The sequence below is a fragment of the Rosa chinensis genome, chromosome 4, assembly GCF_002994745.2.
Source record: "Rosa chinensis cultivar Old Blush chromosome 4, RchiOBHm-V2, whole genome shotgun sequence".
In the NCBI taxonomy this organism is placed as follows: Eukaryota; Viridiplantae; Streptophyta; class Magnoliopsida; order Rosales; family Rosaceae; genus Rosa; species Rosa chinensis.
The window spans coordinates 36,370,547-36,391,746 of record NC_037091.1 but is presented as its reverse complement, the minus strand read 5'-3'; positions in this window follow the sequence as shown (position 1 = coordinate 36,391,746).

Sequence of the window (21,200 nt, the reverse complement as noted above, 5' to 3'; positions counted from 1 at the left end):
TGCGAAAGTCTGGCGGAGCGGAGGCGTTGATGGAGTCCGGCGGAAATGCAAAACGGAGCGGTTGGGGGCTCGGGAGGTGCAGCACTGGGCGGAGGGATGTGTAGCGGAGCGGAGTCTAGTCAGTTGAAGCAGTTTTGGTCAGCGGCACAGCGGAGCTCGAGTTCAGCAGAGCTGGAGCTCGGCGGAGTTTTGGTGTCCGGACGACGCTTTAGCTAGCTGAGGTGGCCAGCGGAGGAAGTTTGGCGGAGCGGAGCTTCGCTGGCGGTGGTGCTCTAGTTGAGGAGAAGTCGGCGGAAGAAACTGCCCGCTGGTGGAGCTTAACGGAACTTTGTTGTCGGCGTTTTGAACGCTAGCTGTAGGGGTCGATGGCGGAAGACTACCGCTGGGTATTGCTAGCGGTCTACGTCGCCGCTGGACTCCCTGGTGCGTCCAGAGGACCTCGCGGAACTGTTCAGCGGAGCTTCGGGTTCGGCAGTGCTTGAACTCAGCGGAGGCCGGCAAGCGGAGCCTAGTGTAGCGGAGAGGAATTTTTGGCCTGTGAAGCTTTTGGCCAGCGTTCAAGCTCGGCGGAGCGGAGACAGTTCGGCGGAGCGGAGCTCGGTGCTCGGCGGAGTTGGCCAGTGGGATTTGGATGGCGGAACTCTTGGTGGAGTTCGGCGGAGCTGGGTCTTGCCAGCTGCGGTCTTGGTTGGCGGAAGTTGCTGTCAACGGTAGTGGAGCTCGGATGGAGGTCGCCGCGCCAAGCGAAGTTTGAGCTGGCGGTGGGTTACCCCTGGGTTGTGCGGGCGGTGGTTATGCGCTGGAGGGAGGGCTTGGCTGTGTTTGCTTGCAGTGGGCTGACGCTAGCGTGCCGGCGAGCTTGCTGGCGGTTCCGCTAGTCGGAGATGGTGCCAGTGGAGCACTGGACGAAGCTGGGCGGAGCGGAGTCGCTGGCTGGTGGTGGCAGTGAAGATTGCTGCCCACTTGGAGCTCAGCGGAAGGACTGAGCTAAGCGGAGGCTCGATGCCGGCGGAGGTGTGCCGCTGGTGTTTATCCATGGGTGCCCAGAGAAGTCTTCTGGGTGTCCAGAGTAGACTAGTGGCAAAATATATATATATATATATATTTTTTTTTTTGAGTTGGGCGTTGACCAAAAGTTGATCAAGCCTTGATGGGCGTTGACCGACCCCGCCGGGCGTTGACCGACCCCAATTTGATGTTGAATGAGTGTTGACTCGACATTTTCGGGTCAAAGTTCGTGGTAGGTGATGAAGCCTTTGTGTTGGCTTCCCACAGACGGCGCCAATGTTAATGCTTGGATCCGTTGGGGATCTAATTAACGATAAGTAAAGAGAGAGAGAGAGCAACACAAGATATACCTCCCGCCTTAGCGGGAGACTACGTCCACTTGAAAGCTTAACTAGTGTGTGTCGAGCCTTGCGGCCTGACAAGATTACAAAGTGTGTTGTAATGGGATTGGATCCTGTTTAAGTGGGAGGAGGCATTCCTTTTATAGGTGAAGGAAGCCATCTCCTTTACATTGTTTTAGATGTGGGACAAGTAACAACTATTCTAGTATAGAAATGCCTAGTGTGGAGGCAACTTGGCAAGGCCGGAAAGGTGGCTTCCCGACGACGGATTTGCGACTTCCGGATACCGTAGCGTAGCTTGAACATAGGGCTACAAGATGCAAGTAGCGGTTGGGCCTCACCATGTCTCGTGGATGTCCCAAAGTGGGTGTTACTTATGCTTGGTGATGTAGAGAACTAGCTTGCTAGTGTAGGTATAAACAATATGTAATTATAATAAACCTATTTACAATGTAGCCTCTCTAAAATTATACATTTATAATAGAATTGTGATATTTAATATGTACGAGTAATTAACTAGTACTGTAGTAGGCTGCTAAACTAGTGTTTTTATCTATATGTAATTATAATTGTGCCGTATATTAATAATGTGAATGTGATTTACTTTATTCTTTTTTTTTTTATGGCTGGAACCTAGTTGAATTGTCATTGTTCCACAATATATAAATTACTCAACCTTGACTAACTCAAACTTGACTAAATGACGTACAAGTTGAATTGTCATTGTTCCACAATATACAGATCACTCAACCTTGACTAAATGGCGTACAAGTTGAATTGTTATTGTTCCACAATATATAAATCACCCTTGACTAACTCAAACACTGTTTGAGTAATACTAGTCTTACCCAAGGTTTCAAATTTTAGTATCAGTTTCGATTTCAGTACTTCAAATTTAAGGAAACTTTGGACAAAGTTTCGATTTCGGTTAAAAATAAAGAAATCATATATAATTGCATTTATAAAATTATATTTTTGAATGAAACTTTTACATAGACTAAACTAACCTATAATAAACCTACTTACAATGTAGCATCTCTAAAATTATACATTTATAATAGAATTGTGATATTTAATATGTACGAGTAATTAACTAGTACGTATTGTGGTAGGTTGCTAAACTAGTGCTTTATCTATATGTAATTATAATTGTGTTGTATATTGATAATGTGAATGTGATTTATTTAATTTTTTTTTTTTATGGCTGGAACCCTGTTGAATTGTCATTGTTTCACAATATATTGATCACTCAACCTTGACTAACTTAACCTTGACAAAATGGCGTACAAGTTAAATTGTCATTGTTCCACAATCTATAGATCACTCAACCTTGATTAAATGGAGTACAAGTTGAATTGTCATTGTTTCACACTAAATGGCGTACAAGTTGAATTCGGACAATGCATATAAAAGCATTGTTTGAGTATTACTAGTCTTACCCAAGGTTTCAAGTTTCAGTTTCAGTTTCGATTTCAGTACTTCAAATTTAAGCACATTTCGGAGAAAGTTTTGATTTCGGTTGAAAATAAAGAAATCATATTAATTGCATTTATAAAATGATATTTTTGAATGAAACTTTTACATAGACTAAACTAACCTATAATAAACCTATTTACAATGTAGTCTCTAAAATTATACATTTATAATATAATTGTGATATTTAATATGTACGAGTAATTAACTAGTACGTACTGTAGTAGGTTGCTAAACTAGTGTTTTATCTATATGTAATTATAATTGTGTTGTATATTGACAATGTGAATGTGATTTACATTTCTTTTATGGCTAGAACCTAGTGGGAGGCTTGACCATCACGCTTTTTTCACTAATAATTAGAAAAATACAATTATTTGGAGGGGGGAAGGGGAGGGGGAGGGGGAGGACGTAATACCAAAACCCAATGAATGAAAATGAACAAGTACAACAAAAACAATATAAAGTATTAAGAATAAGTGTTACTACGATGTGGTTCGATCCATATGGTTGAACTCCATTTAGTATCATACAATACTGCTCCTAAGTACATGAATTTTGGAAATGATTTTGGTAGCAGATAAAAGCAAAAAGGTTTTTTGTTGTATTAAACTTAATTGGAAAAAAAAAATCAAAATTTCACATTTTCTCATGAAAATATAAGTAAAAAACTTCGTTGTCGGTGACATACAAATTTCATATAAATTTTGGAGAAATTTCGGACAAAATTTTAGTGTGAATTTTTAAATATATTTTGTGTGTGTAGATATTTCGAAAATTAAGAATCGCGGAAATGTAAAGAAAATTTTGAAAAATTTCGGGAAACTCCTGACGGAAATTATATAACATATAAATTTCGTTTCGATACTTCCAAATTACTGAAATTTCGGTAGTTTCGGAGAAATTTGGAACCTTGGTTATAATTGAGCTAAGCTAAGAGTTCGATTTCTCTCCAATATGATTTTTTTTTTCCTTTTTAAAAAAAGATATATGAAATGTTGTTCACACTGATTCAAAATTGTAAAAAAAGTACTTCTATCAAAATTTTGTGTATTCTCCTTTAAATAATTGGATTAAATTAAGTTTACTCCCCTGAACTTTGGGCCTAAAATCATATTGGTCCATCTTTCTCAAAATCGATTACAATGGTCCCTATACTTTCAAATGACATCACCCGAGTCCAAAATTTGAATGTGGCTCGAAATATGACGTCAGCTGCTGAGTTGGAGCCGACATGGGGGTCCACTTCTCAGTTTTTTCAACCCACAAAAAGGGCAAAACGGACATTTTCACAATAAAATGATTTTTTTTAAAAAAAAAGATGTCTTCATTTTCTTCTGAACCTCCAATTCCCTTTCCTCCTCCTTCTCCTTCTTCCAAACCCATCAAAAACCAACAATGGTCAAACACAATCCATATAAGCTTAAATGCACATCTTCAAACACAAATTGAAGTTCAAAACATATAATCACAATTCACAACATCTTCCACTGTACCTCAACCACAGTTCAAGCTCTCAATTTGAAGATACACACCAGCAATTCGAGGATCATATGTTGCTTTCACAAAATTCTCACAAATTTGAGGCAGCGATAATCCACTAGAGAATCGACTCTAACTGATCAGCTATCTGGAAAACCAAAAATCACAGCTCTTTCAAATTCAACACCGAACACTGTAAATAAACAAAATCAAAAGCAAAATGTGAGAATTGATCAAAACCTCGCCGCACAATGTCATGGTCAAGACACTTCCTTTCTTGACCCGCTCCCAAGGATAAGCAAAGAGCATCCGAAGCTTGACGACCAAGCTCTTCCAGAAGCTCGCCTCCTGAAACTGAAACTCGCCGCTCGGATAGTCCTTGTCTGTTGTAGCTTTGCATTCTAGGCATCGATTTTAGCCTCGGGGGCCGAAACGCTGCCATTTTCGGTCGATTCTTTTGGTTTGGACGGAGAGGCGACGACGGAGAAAGAGAGGAGGAGGAGAGTGAGAGAAGACAGAGGAATTGCTTGAGGGGTTCTTGGAAGACAGAGGTGTCGGTGAAGGGGGGGCGGATATGGAGGTGTCGGGGGAGACGACGTCATTGCCGTCCGAAGATGGGTCTGGGTCTTTTCTGGTCACACTCGAAGCTAGTGAGGAAGTCGAAAAATCAAACTGGAAAGTGGAAACCCCCATGCACCGTGGAAACTTTCGAGCCTCAGGCCGCCGTCACAGCATCGAGCAAACTCAGGCAACCCCTCCATCTTTTTGTCCTCCCCAACACACCAGCATGCATCTCCAACACTCCTAGCCACCCCTCTCCACCTGACAGTTCCAGGCATCACAGACTAGATCGAATCCCTCTGATCTGATCTGAGCCAATCAGATCCCGTCTTCGCTCCACTAGGCGACGCATCCTCTTGCTGTCCGCCTTTGGTCGTGAGAAGATTGACCGCAGCCCCACCCACAAGCCACCGAGCCAGCTAGCACGACCACCTTGCGTTTTGTTGATGACCCGACCCGACTTCCTCACAAAGAAAGAGAGAGAGAGAGAGAGAGAGTATAGAGAAAAAAATTAAAAAGAGAGAAAAATTTGAAAAATTTGAAATGTCCATTTGACGTCATATTTCGAGCCAAATTCAAATTTTGGACTCGGGTGATGTCATTTGAAAGTATAGGGACCATCGTAATTGATTTTCAGAAAGAGGGACCAATCTGATTTTAGACCCAAAATTCAAGGGAGTAAACTGAATTTAATCCAAAATAATTCATAGCCATTCATCATTTTATGATACTCCAAAATATTAAAAATTGGTAGTAGATAACCATTAGATTGCAAATTATTTGCAATGTGCGCCTAAGTAATCTAATGCCTTTGAACTGGGGAGTTTCATGACTTCAAAATACTATAGACAACCGCCATAATGATATTACCCATTTATCATTGATATGGACCATCAGCCTTTTTTTTCTTTTTCTTTGACCAAAAAAGAAAAAGAAAAAAAAGACTGATGAAATCCAAAAATTTGGGGCCTCTTGCATTGTGATCCACAACCTCTTTTCCAAGAATACCAAAAGGACATGGACATTTTGAATGGGATATCTGCCGTGTTCTGCGCGTCATATATGTACTTAAATGTGCCCGAACGAGCATAATTAGCTATAATGAGCCACGCTCATTGTACCACCAGAGGTACCGACTCCCACCAAAGGAGTGACCTGCGAAGGCACGGCCAGGCGGGCTACCGCTCGAGCCCTGGATCGCCCCCAGATCACTGCTGACGTGCTGCGTCAAGATAGCATCAGAAGCTCCAGACGCTGGGAATCGAAGCACATCAGTCCCACATCGAAAACAAGAAGAAGATCAACCTTCTCTTCACCTATAAAAGGTTCTCTCCTCTCTCCTCATTAATTACGCATTTACTACTCATTTATTATTATGCTGCCTATATACAGTGACTGACTTAGGCATCGGAGAAGTGAAGACCGCCTAACGCGGTCTCCCTCTGACGCCCTGTCTCTCGTGTTGCAGCAAACAGAGATCATCAAATCCTCAGGGTAGCGGTCCGCCCACCGAACCCCAGTTAAAACGAAGGATCAGCTACCGCCGGACTTTGGCATTAACATTGGCGCCGTCTGTGGGAAGTCTTGAACAAAAGATCATCCCGCCACAATCACCATGACTAACGATAGCGAGGGAAACGCTGAAGAGCAGGTAGATCAATCCGCCATTCCCCAACCCACCAACCCAGCGGTAGGCATCAACCGCGCATTATTCACCACCCCGGTAAACCCCGGCGGTGAGACAAACCCAAGTAGCAGCTGCCCGCCAGGCCAAGACCTTGCCTCTCTATATGAGCTGGCACTGGCGGATCTTCACAAAGCAAACAGAGAGCGTGAACAAGAACGAAAAGAAAAGGCCAAGGCCCAAAAGCAAGTGGCCACACTTGTGTCATGCTTTGACGAGCTAAAGACAACGCTGGAGCCAACCGCCAACCCGGCAAGAAGCGAGCAGTCACGGAGCACCAGTCACGGAGTACCAGCACCAGTCGTGCATATGCAGGTCCCGCTGCGCCCACCGGAGCTACCGGGAATCGGGCGCCCCCTGTGCCCCAGCTAATGTTGGAACAAGAGGCAGAGTCATCACTGCACACCCACCGCTTGAGACCTAGGGCAAGAACCGAGGGAAACCCACCCACTCCCAGGCGGGGATCAGTTCTGTCACGCCCTGAATTTTGAATAACAAATTCAAATCCGAAACATGAATAATAACCAATACAAATAACGTCCTGAATTTTTTTCTTAACCAGCGTCTCCCAAACCATAATACAAACCTTGTAGCAAACTATCTCTCGAGTCAAATATTACAATACCACCATAAATAAAAGTTACGCTCAAAAGAGTCTATAAAACACAACAAAATAAACCAAGTGCTGACGTCAACCCCGCTGCCCTACTCAGCTCGCTCTCCACCCTGATCATCCTGACCTGCAGGATTACCCGCTACACCGTTTGAATAGTATACCGGGATTGCGACAACACAAACCCGGTAAGCTTTTTGCAAAGCTCGTGAGTAAATAAGAAATGAACGGTTGATTTATTAAATCACAATTCTTTTAATTCAAGTAAAACAATCCAACAATCCGAACACACACACAACCCCAACAATTTAATCACCAACCCAACTCACGTGGCACAAAGTACTCACAATGCAATAACCTAGTTACCACCATGACTGTACTCCCACAACAGACTAGAGCTCTATCTGAATCGTTACTTGTCACCTTGGCCCAGGTGCAAGCATCCGATATACTTCGGTTAATACAATAACCGTCGAACTTTGGGCATTTCTACCCGCAGAACAAAATACTTCGTTTATCACAATGATAACCGTAGAACTTTGGACATTGCTGCCCTCAGAACAAAACACTCTGGTTATTATAACCATCGAACTTTGGACATTTCAGTCCGCAGAACAAAATATAAACAGAATCCCACCCGTTTCACAATATCACGTATCTACCCAAAACATACTCACAACAATACCAATTATCAATACAATCATGGCAAATAAATCCTTCATTCAAGTATAAAAATGAAATCATCAAAAAAAACCACATACTTCAATGTCACACCATTCCGTATAAAATCACGTAAATATATATATATATACGTAATCATCCACTCAGGAATGACCACTAATGCCAACTATATAGTTCACACGGAGTAAAAACCAAGAAATTCCTTTTTTTTTATATATATACTTAAAAACTCAATCCTTAAAACCATTTTTCATGCATAGCAATTAATTGTGCAATAAGAAAATTCGGTTCATAAATGAACCATGTGAGATTTACTCACCTCTAAACTCCCGCTGCGTCTTCTTACAGCTCAAAATACGATTCACAATCGTCCGCTAACAAATCCGTCAAACACCTAATCAAAACGATATTTAACTTAATGCACAATTCAAGAAATGCACTTATACGAAGATCCAACGGTCGGATCTTCACCCGTGACCACCCAAAGTCATCGGGACAGTCCTACGATTATCATATCAAAACTATAAGTCTATCGGACGGTCTGAATCTTCATAGATCACAAATCGAACGAAATCGTAAAATTCATAACTAAATCATACGATATCCAAAATTCACATGCTATATATCGAAATGATCGTATAAACGTGTAGAACATAAAAATGGGCTGAAACTGCCCTTGGGACCCCCGGTGGTGGACGGAAAAGGCCGCCGGAGTTAGGGACAGATCTGCCGCCGACCACCTCCTATGGTGTCGGGGCCGAGCTTTTCCTCTTCGTTTAATCATTTTGAGCAACTTTCATAACTAGCTCGAAGTCAGAAAATAAACGGAAGTGATCGAAAATTACCAAAACAGTCCAGTTTGGGCGGAAAATCTGCAGAAACCGGTGAGAGCTCCGACGAGAGTGAAAACGTTCACCTCCGATTCGGGTCTTCTTGGAGTTTGATTAGTAACTCAAGGGGAGTTCAACAAGCCAAAGAACTCGAGTTTTGGTGGCCGGAGCTAGGAGAAATCTTGGTTGGAACTCAATTTGGCCGGAAATGGAAACGTGGTTACCGCCGCCGCTACAGGCCGTTCCGCCGCTCAAGGCTGCCACTGGCAGCTGCGTAAGGTTGAGGCGAAGCTAAAGGAAGTGGTTTGGTGTGATTTGGTGGCCGGAGGAGGAAGAAAAGAGCCGGAGAAGGAAAGCTCTGTTTCAGCTCGGGGAGAGGAGAGAGAGAGGTCGGCTGCCCAAAATGGAAACCCTATTTCTAGCAACTTTCCATTTATATATATACCCAATTTGGCAACTTTTCCAAATGCTATAACTTCTTAATACGAACTCCGATTCTTGCGTTCCGCATATGCACGAACTCGTATCGACGGGCTTTACAACTTTCATGAAGGAAGTTTTCCCAAATTCCGTACGTATAAAAAGTCGATTTTCACGACCCCCCCTAAATAACGTTCGTTTCGAAAATAAAATCATTCGAAACCAAATTCCTCATACAACGTCATACGACTCAAGCCCACAATTCATAATTCATATAATTAAACAAACATTGAATTATAAAACATTTAACTGAGAATTTCGGGTCTTCACAAGTTCAGCGGGATACCCGGCTAGGTCCCGCCGGCGATGCAACAACTCAGATACTAGAGAGGATGCAGCAGTTGGAGCAAAGATTAATCCGAGCGGAGTCAGGCACCCCAGCGCCAATTTCAAATCCACTTTTTGCGTCCAGGCCAGGACTATTTACTGCTGCGATTCTACAGACTGTCAGACCGGCATACGCAAAGACTCCAAAAATGTCACATTACAGCGGTAAGACTGACCCCTTCGTCCATATGGACACCTTCAAGAAGGTCACCAACAACAAGGGATTCGATGATGCCACCCTGTACCACTTATTCAGCGAAACGCTGGACAATGAGGCAATGAATTGGTTCTTCGAGTGCCCGCCAGGATCCATCGACTCATTTCAGGCATTGTCACACGCTTTCCTTTCTCGGTTCATCCTACTATCCGCTGGACACCACAATACAAGCCAACTGTTCAACGTCAAGCAGGGTATGGAAGAAACACTGAAGGCGTTCATCACAAGGTGGCGAGCAGCGGCATCTCAATGCCGTGATCTTGATAAAACAATGGCTTCAGCGGCTTTTAAGCAGGGACTCCTCAAAGGGCCATTCCTCTATCACCTCAACTACAATCATCCAAATGCGGTATATGACCACCTCATGAGTGAGGCGGTCATTCATGCTCAGGAAGAATTCATCACATATAGAGAAACCCCACCGCCACCAGCAGCACTAGCAAAGTCGACACAACCCTCCTCTAGTCAGCAGGGGACCGCTAACAAAACCATCACACCGCCAACTGACAAAAAGAGGGAGTGGCAACAGGGCCAGTACCAGAACAAGCGACAGAAGGACCAATACTACAAAGGAAACCGCCCATCCCATGGGGACAACCGCAACAAACATACGGAGTCTTCTCAGCGGTATGCAGTATTTACGGTCCTCACAGCCTCGTATGAGGAAATATACAATCAGTGCAAAGATCAGATCCCACCGCCTCCCCCGGGAAGGTACCCAAAGGCTGGCAAACCAAGGAACACCGGCATATGGTGCAAATACCATGAGGACAGCGGTCACAACACCAACAACTGCAATGCTCTCAAAACTGCCATTGAGACCTTGTACCGTGATGGCAAGATGGAGCAATTCAATTTATGCCAACCACCACCCGTGATCGCCGACATCGAGCCCTTGGACCGCATCAACACCATCGACGGGGGTGCCCCAATCACCAATATGTCTCACAGGGTAAGAAAGCGTTACGCGCGGGCTAATCACCCAAAGGAAGTCTGCAACATCCGCTACGAAAGATCCGCAAAACTCCCAAAGTCTGGTTGGGAACCCATTACCTTCTCATAGGAGGAGGAACGCGGAGTGCCTCTGCCACATGACGACTTATTCTTGATCGACGCCATTCTTGGCAAGATGTCAGTCGGAAGAATTCTGGTTGATAGAGGATCCGCTGTCAACGTCATATTCAGCAGTACGTTGTTACAACGACCTTAAGCGAAATAGGAAACTACTCCAAGACCATGAACCACTTCTCAGTTTCTCTGGTGACGTCACACAACCGCTGGGTTCTGACTATATGCGGCTGGTTATCAGTACCAGTCCATGTATGGCGGAGGTACATACGGAGTTCATAATTGTCGATTGTTTCAACTCATATAACGCCATCATTGGCCGGCTAGCACTCAACAAACTCAAGTGCATCATCGCCGGATACATGCTGCTCATGAAGTTCCCCACACCCAACGGCACAAGCTGTGTCAGGGGAAGTCAACAGTTGGCACGCGAGTGTTATTCAACTACTATAGCACAATCAACCCGCCGCCATGAGATCCTAGCGGTAGGCAGTCGGGCACCGCCACCAAATATTTTTGAGGACCCCAGGGATGACAAAAAGAAGTACGTAAGGAATGAGCCGGTCAACCCGAAAACATCATTAAGGGTCGTCAGCATCTCTGACGAGCACCCTGAGCAGACAGTCCGCATAGGCGCTCAATTAGACCCAGAGATGGCGGCGGAGCTCACTCAGTTCCTACGTGACAACGCTACGGTCTTTGCCTGGTCGTATGCAGACATGCCAGGTATCTCCCCTGAAATCATCACACACAAGTTGAGCATCAAACCATCCTTCTACCCTATCAAGCAGAAGCACAGAGCCTTCGACAAGGAGAACTACCGTGCTATAGGAGAAGAGGTTGCCAAGCTGCAGGGCATTGGGTTCATCCGCCAGGTCATCTATCCCCAGTGGATTTGCAACCTGGTTATGGTCAAAAAGGCTAGCGGCAGGTGGAGGATGTGCGTCGACTTCAAAAATCTTAACAAGGCGTGCCCAAAGGATAGTTTCCTACTACCCCGCATCGATCAACTGGTCGATGCAACCGCTGGACACGAGCTCCTCAGCATGATGGATGCTTTCTCCGGCTATAATCAGATCAGGATGCATCCCGACGACCAGGAGTGCACCACCTTCACCACCGACAAAGGCCTGTATTGTTACAATGTGATGCCTTTCGGTCTGAAGAACACAGGGGCAACTTATCAGCGACTGATGAACGCCATGTTCGCGGAGCACCTGGGCAAGATAATAGAGGTCTACGTAGACGACATGTTGGTCAAGAGCGTAAAAGCCAGCGGACATGTGGCAAACCTCAAAATCATAATAACCATCCTTTTGACCTATGGTATGCGCCTTAACCCAGAAAAATGCTTCTTTGGCGTCACCGCCAGCAAATTTCTGGGTTACATTGTCAGTGAACAGGGCATCGAAGCTAACCCTGACAAGGTGCAGGCCATCCTCGACTTGAAAGACCCAGAGTGGAAGGTGCACGTCCAAAGCCTCCAGGGCAAACTAACCGCCCTGTCTCGATTCATCTCCAGGCTGACCGACAGGTGCGCCCCATTTTTCAAAGTCCTTAAAACAACCCACAAGAACATCATCGATTGGAACCCAGACTGCCAAGCGGCGTTCCAAGGCCTGAAGGAATACCTGGCGGCAGTTCCACTCCTTTCCATTCCTGTGCAAGGAGAAACATTATACATTTACCTAGCGGTATCACAATCAGCAGTGAGTTGCGCCATCGTCCGGCGGGAGGGCCAGGACGAGCTCCCTGTGTTCTATGCCGGCAGGGGCATGAATGGAGCAGAAACACGGTATCCTCCCTTGGAGCAGCTTGCTCTCGCACCCATTGTGGCCGCCAGATGCCTCCGCTAGTACTTCCAAGCCCACACAATCCATGTGCTAACCAATCAACCACTGAGACAAGTAATGCAAGACCCTGAACATTCGGGGAGCCTCAGCAAGTGGGCCATTGAGCTCAGCGAGTTTGATATCGATTACAAACCAAAAACCGCCATGAAGGGCCAGGCGGTGGCAGACTTCATTGCTGAGCTCACCAAGCGTCAGCCCGAATCCAAGATCGATGTACCGCCAGGAATGGAAATACTGACCGTCGAGGAGCCTACTCCCCAACAATCGGACTGGAACCTACATGAGGACGGCTCCGCTAGCGCCAAGGCCAGCGGCGCTGGAGTCATCTTAACAGGACCAGGGGGACTTAGCGTCGAATACGCATTGAAATTCAACTTCAAAGCTTCTAACAACATGGCGGAATATGAAGCACTCATTGTCGGCCTACTCCTCGCCATTGATTCAGGGGCCGACAGTGTCAACATCTTCAGCGACTCTCAGTTGGTCGTTAACCAAGTCAACGACAGTTTTCAGGCTAAGGACCAGCAGTTGGCGTCATACTTAGGGTACGTCAAGACACTGCTAAAAAAATTCAAGTTCCACACCATCACACAGATCCCTAGGGAAAAGAACGCCAAGGCTGATTCACTGGCGAGACTGGCAACTGCCCAGCCACATCAAAGTCCAACGGACACACGGATGAAGTGTCTCGACAACCCAAGCATCACAAAAATCCTGGCAGAGATATTCAACATTGAGTCCAATCCTAGCTGGATGGACGAAATTATTAAGTACAAGCGCAACGGGACATTGCCAAAGGACAAGGTCAAAGCGCAACAACTCCAGCGGAGAGCAACCCGCTACAACATCCAGAATGGAAAACTTTACCGCCAGGGATTCACTCACCCCAACCTCCGTTGCCTGACCCCTGAGGAGGGAAAGGTCGTGCTGACAACAATACATGGCGGAGAATGTGGAAACCACTCGGGCGCCAGATCCTTGGCCAATCGCACAATACGACAGGGCTACTTCTGGCCTACACTCGGTGACGACGCCCAGCAAATATCAAAATCTTGTCACAAATGGCAACAGTATGCTGATCTTCCACATGCCCCGGTGGAACCACTATCGGTCATCATCGGTCTATGGATTCACTCCACGTGGGGCCTTGACCTGATGGGCAAATTCCAAACCGCAAAGGGCCAGTTCAAATACATAATTCTTGCTATCGATTACAACAGCAAATGGATATAAGCGGAGCCCATGACGGCAATAACTACCGCCAAAGTAATTCACTTCCTCTGGAGGAACATTCACTGCCGCTACGGTGTCTCGCATACAATCATCACAGACAACGGCACACAGTTCAACAATAAGGAACTCATCTCCTTCACCGCCAACCTGGGCACCAAGATGCGTTTTGCATCAGTCACTCACCCCCAGACCAACAACCAAGTCGAAGCGGCAAACAAGATAATCAAGAAGCTGTTACAGAAGAAGCTCGATAAGGCCAAAGGTTTGTGGGCGGAGAAACTCCCGGAAGTTCTATGGGCCATCAGAACAACCCCAACTTCCGCCACAGGTGAAACCCCCTTTTGTATGATGTTCGGAACTAAGGCCGTCCTGCCTATTGAGGTAACTTAACCAACCGCTAGGGTTTAAGGCTATTGCCCCGAGACCAACGACGACGGCGTCAACCTTGATAGGGATCTCCTAGAGGAAAAACGAGACGAAGCCCATTTGCACAACCTCCAGAACAAGCAACGGGTATCGCGGTTCTACAACACCAGGGTCAAGGCCCGACACCTCTAACTGGGGCACTGGGTAATGAAGGAAGTCATACCACCACCAACGAAACTCCGCCCAACTTGGGAAGGTCCATACAAAATTGTAGAAGTCGTTAGCCCAGGCACCTTCTACTTGATGGACAAGGATGGCGTCACTACGACCCACCCTTGGAATACCGAGCACCTTCGGTATTACTACAAATAGTCATGGCGCTACCCAAGAGCATCTTGACTTAGCTAAATTCTTGTTCAATATTTAGCTAAGGGAAGCTACCCAACGGGTACTACCCCGCTTTTGTAAACGCTAACCAGTCAGCTATTAATGAAACGAGGAATTATTCAAACCATTGTTACCAAGTCTAGCACTGGGGGCAACTGGCAACGCCAGTCAGAGGACCATGTCCGCTACATTGTGCACTTGGACCAATTTTAATTCCTTTAATGTTTCATTCGTGGCCAAAAGCAAAATTGTCAAAACTCTAGCGGAACAAACATCAGAGAAACCAAATGCCGAAATTTCATTAACTTTAGGGTTGTTCATTACATCAGTTAAATACGCCTTAGCGGCTACAAAATGGGCACTTCCATCTTTAGGGGTTGGCAAGGTTGGCTTGGCTGCCTTAGCCATTTCCACTTTCAGCGTCCGGCGGCGGTTGCTGGCGGCTTGTCTGGTCAGATCCACGGGCTGTAGGACTGGGGGTCTCTATGGTACCATCCGTCCGGGTATGGCCCGTCAAAAACCCGGCACGGGACGCCTCCGACTGGGTAGGGGTCCGCTGGGAGTCATCAGCCGGACAAGTGCTACTTTCCCCGCTACCCGAGCGGGTACCATCAACTTGAGAGGGTCCATCACCCTTTGCAGGTGGAGCTTCCTTGGCTGGCGACATGACAGGCATGGCCGCCTTCGCCCAGTCAATAGTGCCCTTCTGCTGCAGCATTTCCACATTGGCCAGAGCACCGGCCTTCGCTGCTTCGGTCAGCGCCTTCTTGTACTCCGCCGACTGCTTGTATGACTCAACAGCGACGGCTGCAGCGCGACTCCCCTCAGCCTCCAAGCGAGCGACTTCACCCTCTAGCCGTTTAACCTCGGCCTATCTAGCGGCAGACTCTCGCTGAAGGATTTCAACCTTCTTATCCTTCGCAGCCACCCGGTCTTGCAGCAGGGACATATCTTGCTCCAATTTGGAGAATTGATCGTTTCGCTCCAGGTCCCGCTCAATGGCGACGGCCAACTTGGATGCCGCATCACAATCAGCCTTGGTCAGGCGACGCTTCACGTCCACCAACCTGCCCTGGGCCTCCCCCAACTTCCTTTGGAGGCCTGCCACCTCCTCCCGTAGCTCCCGCTCCCCGGTGCTGTTTCGACACAGCCAGAAACATCTCGTGCAGGCCGACGGAAATGTGCCCAAATGCCGTGCTGAAGGGAGATTGGTTAACAGCGGTCGACCTTACAATTCCCTCCAGGCTGCTGAACCCCATCCGCTAGCAGAGGTGATAGAGAAACTCCCGCTCACAGTCATTGAGGAACTCGGCGTAAGCGTCAAATGAGTCTAGCTCGCTCGAGGCCGCCTCTCTCGCCACGTTCGCAGGAACCTCGGTCGGACCCTGCCTTGTTTTCTTCTATTGGCGAGCCCCGGTAATCTCCACGGCTTCCTCCTCTTCCCCGCCAGAATCAGGTTGACGGCGTTTTCGCTGAAGCACCCGCGTGCTTCCAGCCAAGGCAGGCCTCGAACCCCCCGTCAGCGGCTCCAACCCCGCTATAGTAACACCCTCGGCTGGGCGCACTGTTTTCTTCTGCACCTCGCGCAGTATGGCCGGCGCTCTCTCTTTCAACGGCGCCGCCTCCCTTACCGCACCAGTCGCCCCCTAGACAGTAGGCAGCCCGTCACCGCCAAGATGGGAGTGGTGCTGACAAGACGCACCCAGAATTCCACCCTGGAATCCGAAGTAGCCCTGCGGGACCCACCTTTAGAGGAGATTTACCAAAAATTTCGGCATAACCTCCCTTAAAAATGGATAACCCAAAATCCTGCGGAAAACCAAAATTCACTTCTAATAATCCAACCATAACTCCTAGAGCCACCCTGCTCCCATAATTCAACTAATCCCATCTCAAAGATAATAACATCATACATAATCTCCAAAAGGTAAAAGATACTACAATCACCAAAGTTAGGTCATAGACCTCAAATATAATTCATACAAGTCTGGGTCACATATCCCTTAGTAATCAGAGCATTCTAGGAATATAAATGGACAAGGAGTGTAGTAGGTTAAACAGGTAACCTACAGAAAGTGATGGCGGAAGCAGGTACGGTCACTATGGCTCACTCTGATACGCCGAGCAGCAATACTGCAATCTGGGCATTTGAAACTGAAGGGCCTAGGGAAAAGTATATAAAAACGTTAGCGTGAGTGGACAAAAATAAATAATTGAAAGGAAAAAGGAGTTTATACTTTTCCACATTTATATCAATAAAACTCCCGATGCATGCAATAATTAAGAAAACCACGAGAAGCCCGATCAAGAAAAATCGACTAGCCCCGCTAGTCAAGAACAACAACAAAAGGATATGGGGAAAAGAGTTCGCCATATGGGAATGGAGCCCCTTAGGCTCTACCTACCCTCGACTGCCACTCACACATAGATTGTGCGAGGAGGAGAACATTACCTCGACTACCACCCATGTGAGGAGGAGAAAGCTACCTCAACTGCCACTCACAAACACAAAGTAAGTGAGGAGGAGACCTAATCACATGACCCGCGTATGGTGAGGAAGAAGATCGTTGAAAGCCAATAAATCTGTATAGTTTCCCCACATTTCTCATGAAATAAGAATCCAAGTGTACAAAGACGTGAGAAGTATAAAGTTCAAAATAAATAGGATATAAATAAGTATAAAGTTTTACTTCATCGAAATCTTATTTCGTAAATCTCACAATAATCTCAATTCGCCGAATATAAATATAAAATAAATAGTATAAATTCTGAATCCGCATAAATCAAAGTAATATTAGAGATCAACCATGAAATTCGAAAATGTAATACGATAAGCAATTTATCATTCGGAAGCAAATAAATGATTGCATGCATCAATCCTTGAAAATAAAAGTCCACTCACAATATGCGGTCAATCCTGACGTCGCTCGTGATTTTCCTCTTATGGAGACTCCTCTCGTCCTATACGAATAGCATTCATAAATATATATATTTCACATGACAGAATTTTAACTTTACGATACTTAGAAATGGAAATTCAAAACATCCCCCTTCCTAAAATCCAACTCCTCAACTCTCCACAACATCCATCCTTAATACTCCAACATTAACCATTCATCGATGTAAGGTCTAAAGTGAAATCGAAAGAAATTCGGCGATCGAATTCGCGAAAATCGATAATTAACCGTTTAAACTCAATTCGTAATTCCTCCAATTTCCACCAAACTTCATGTAACAAATTCTACAATCATAATAGGGTTTATGAAACTAAAACTACAATTAAAACGCAGCTCTACGCACCACCACGCGCCACCTACAGTGGCAGCGCTTGGGGTCCACGCGCCGGCGACCACTACCTCCGATGACCACCAAATTCCGACATTAGCATCTACACAACAGACCCAACAATTTTCCCAACAGCAACATAATCCAATTTTCCCTTGAAGTAGTCGAATCAAGCCGGTGAAGAAAAGTCCCGAAACCTCAAGAACCCTAGAAATGAAAAATCGTTAATTCGACCTCTACAATGCAAATTGGAATGAACTACTTTAGGGGAAATGATCTCCATCAAAAACCGAATCTTCGAGGTTAACTTGGTGGCCAGAGGTGGCCGGAATTGCCTGAAATCGGCTAAATCCCAAAACTGCAACCGGAGCAATCCTTGCTTCGATCTGGAATTTCTCGGCCAAAACTCCAAAATTCCAGGTCACTAGGGTCAAGAGAGGGATGAGGCGTTCCTGTGGTGACCACCGGCTGCACGCCTGTTGGTGGCCGGTAAGTGGGGAATCGAAGGGAGGAAGAGAAACCCGAAGGGAAGGGAGAAGAGTCGGGGGAGAGGAGAGAGAAAGAGGGGTAGGTTTCCGGTTTTGGAAACCTACCCGGTAACTTTGTATATTTATCAAAATATTTACCATGAATAGTAACTTCCGTATTTCACTCATAACTTTTGCATACGAACTCCGATTTTTACGTACCACATATGCACGCGCTCGGTTTAACGTCCTCTACAACTTTCATGAAGGAAATTTTCTCAAATTATTAACTGATAAAAAGTCAATTTTTAGCCACCCCCTAAACGTTAAAATTATAACCGCGAATGATAAACATACAGAAATTCGTGTAACTCAGTAAAAAGGGTACATCAGATGTGGGGTGTAACAGGTGCGGCATGGATAGCACCACTAGAACCTCAGACGGGCTATAGCGCCAGCGTCTCCAGGTCCACCACCGTCTTCTGAGCCGCCAGCCCAGAAGCATACATGGATTCCAGGAAATTGTCAATTTCAGCGCGGTCCATGGCTTTCGTGAAGGCATCACGGCTCGCTTTGTTCCCCGGCAGAGTTTCTACAAAAAAAAACAACAAACCGATCAGCACTGGACAATCTCACCAAGGGTGTGCTATAGCGGAGAGTACTTACCAACGGCACGAGTCAGTTGTTGATCGACCAACAACTCCCAGCCTGTAAGAAGACGAAAGTCCAGCAAGTTACGATTCCGCCAGCAACCTCTGATGCGTGCCACGCAGCACTCTTCTTCGCGAGTCAGGTTGTACCGCAACCCCGCTGCACAAAATGGTCATTGTCAGTAAAGAGTACAAGGCTATGTAAAAAAAAAAAAAAACCCGCCAGTCATGTTCAGCGGAGACGACAAACAACCTCGGATGGGCTGAAACTCCGACTTAATTCTAAACGTCGGCTCCCCCTCATTGGACCCCACTTGGTACTCCCACCCCGTCGTGGCAACGCAGAAGGTACCCCGCCAGTAGGACATGGAATCCCTCAAGTTCTCGATCAACTTAGGCGCTCCTTGGCGGCGACTCAGGTTTACCTGCCCTCTGCAACCTTGGCGATTCACGTACATCAGTTCGTAGAAATGCAGCACCTCCGCCACAGTCGGTCCCTCGCAACCTGACAACCTCCATAGAGAGTTCAGCGCCAGCATCAACCGCCACATGTTGGGGCAGATTTGCCCAAAGGCAACGCCAAACTCGCACACAAAAATTTGAAGGTTTGGCACCAGCGGGAAGGTCACTCCCTGGCGGAATATCGCCTCGTGCACGGCGGCATGGCCCGCTGGCAGGATCGAGGCCTTCTCATCCACCGTCGGCGGACACGGCTTCACCACGCCGGGCAACCGGAACATCCGCTTCAGCCGGTTGACGGCAACGGCAGTCATCCTACCTCCCACCTCATCAACAGGAGAGCCGTCCTCAAACACCCACGCCAACTGAGTATCCTCTCCCGCTACATCTCCCCTCCCCCCCCCCAGCGGAACCGCTGGCTGCACTATTGCTTTCTAAACGCTCTTCGTGCATATTGTGGGCAGCGGCAGCCTCCCCCTCTCTAGAACTCTCTGGACGCGGTGCACGACCCATAACTACGTCCCACGGTATGGTCTGTAGCGGCTCAACCTCTAGCGGTTCTGGCAGTGAAATTCCTGCACGGGCAGACAGACGCAACGAGTCAATAAAATTTCTATCCGCCGCGCTGAAGGACACTACAGATCCGGAATCCTCACTGCTCGAAATCTCTATGACATCGGCCATCCCAAAACCCTAAAACCCAAATCAGTTAGCCCACACAAGATCTAACCTATCCCTATATCAGTTAGTACCCAAGAACATCAAGAACAGTCACCCAGAAAATGCACACACTCAAGAACATCAAGAACAGTCACCCAGAAAATGCACACACCCAAAACAAGAACACACACACTCAACCCAGATTTGGCCACCAACCAAATCACTAAGCCTCAACCCTCTCACAAACACCATAACCCATACCCAAAATCCACTACACCCTCATAACACATCGGAGAAAAGCATATCACACAGAAAGACCCAAAACCTAAAAACTCGCCATATCAGGCATCCAATGAAACAGGGAAAAGGGTTTGAGTACCAACCTTAAGAAAATCTCCGGTGAGCGCTTATCCTCGACACAGGGGGTCGTCGTCTCTCCAGGTATGGTAACTCCTCGAAATTGCCGCAATGTGCTTCTCGAGTCTCAGGTGACCAGAGCTTGAAGACGAAGAGTAGAGGTCGAGGTTTTGAGAAAATGTCAAATCTCACTAACTTCCCCCCCTTTTATGTCAAAGTCAAATAACTCTAGGCCATCCGCTAAAAAACGACATTAAATGTCAGCCATACACGTGTCCCACGATTCCACTAACTCTTCGGATTAACCGAGGCGTCACCTCGGTTACGAGATTCATCATTAGTTCGCATTAATGGGGAGGAGACGGCTAGGCGGAGGAGACACGCCTCCGCACGCTAACCCTCTAGGGGTTCGCCATGTGTCAACCGCCATCAGACGAAGCGTCTAATGGAAGCCACCACTTTTGGGAAGAAGGCGCCAATCGTCAGCGGCACTTCTCCCTTGTCACTTTCCGACTGTCGAAGTCCGCCGAGCGAAACCCCACTAGCGGAACTTCTCACTTGTCACCTTCCGAGTATCGAAGTCCCCGCTGAGCGAAACACCACTAGTGGAACTTCTCACTAGTCACCTTCCAAATGTCGAAGTCCCCACGGAGCGAAACCCAGCTAGCGGAACTTCTCACTTGTCACCTTCCAAGTGTCGAAGTCCCCACGGAGTGAA